Genomic DNA, 1,138 nt, shown 5'->3' on the forward strand with positions numbered 1-1,138 from the left:
AAGAGGTAGACTTGGACGTGGGCCGCCGCAATTTGGAAGAAGTGTGGGAGGAAGGAAAACGGCGGCGGAAGAATTTAACGGCCCCGGAGGTCCTCTTGGGAGGAGAAGCGAACTTTGCCAGCGACGTCTGGTCGGTAGGGTGCGTGCTCTCCGCCCTCCTCCTGGGCCGCCTCGCGTTCGAAGCCCGGACGGGGCGGCAGTTGATGGAACACATTTACCGGGGCGTGGGCTCCTACGACAATGTCTGGAAGCTGGGGCAATTCTTGCCGTACTACCCCCTCTGTAAACCACAACGGGCCTCCGGGTACGCGCCCCGCACGCACAAACATGTCCGCGAATTGCTCGCAGTGGCCCGGGGGAAGAAGAAATTGCCAATTTCCGATGAGGCAGCAGCCTTGCTCCCAGCCCTCTTGCATCTGAACCCGATGGAACGACCGAGCGCACGGGAGTGCCTGGAGGTGGCCCCGTACTTTCAAATTTTCAAAAAACCGTTGCCTGGGACCCTTATCTCCGGGATGGGAATCGGAGCGGGAGAAGGGAGCCGGGCGCGCGCGGCGTTGCTGCAGGAGGCGAAGGACGCGTGGATCCAGATCACGGCGGTCGTCCCTGCCCTCCTCCCCGGCATGTCACCCCGGCCCTTTCAAGGATGGGTGGAGGAAGGCAGCGAGGCTGCGGGGGAGGGTGGAGAAGCCCGGAATGGCGGCGGGACTAGGGCCCCAGGCTGGAAAAAGGATCCGGAGGCACTGGCAAACCTTTTTGCCTTCTCATCCGGCGCCCCTCCCGACTCCACTGGGAGAAAGGAGGGCAAAACCAAGGCCGTTTTTACCTCCTCATCTTCCGGCACGGACTCTCGAGGTGAAAACGGTCGCTCCCTCCCTTCGTCCCTCATGTCCTCCCTCCCTTCCTCCGCCCCTGGCGCCCGCAGCAGCCAGCCTTCGTCCCTTCCGCCCGAGGGGGACGACGTGGACATGGAGATCTCGTCGGAGGACGAGGAGAATTATCGTTCGAAAGCGGCGCATCGTGCCGACGAAGAGCGGCGGGATGGTGGGAAAACACAGGCAGGGGGAGATAGGCCCTCTTCCTCTCGCATTGTCGTGAAGGAGGACGGAGAGAGCGAGTGGAGTAGAAAGAGGGAGGG

Source organism: Nannochloropsis gaditana (genome assembly GCF_000240725.1).
Source record: "Nannochloropsis gaditana CCMP526 unplaced genomic scaffold scaffold193, whole genome shotgun sequence".
NCBI classification, from domain to species: Eukaryota; class Eustigmatophyceae; order Eustigmatales; family Monodopsidaceae; genus Microchloropsis; species Microchloropsis gaditana.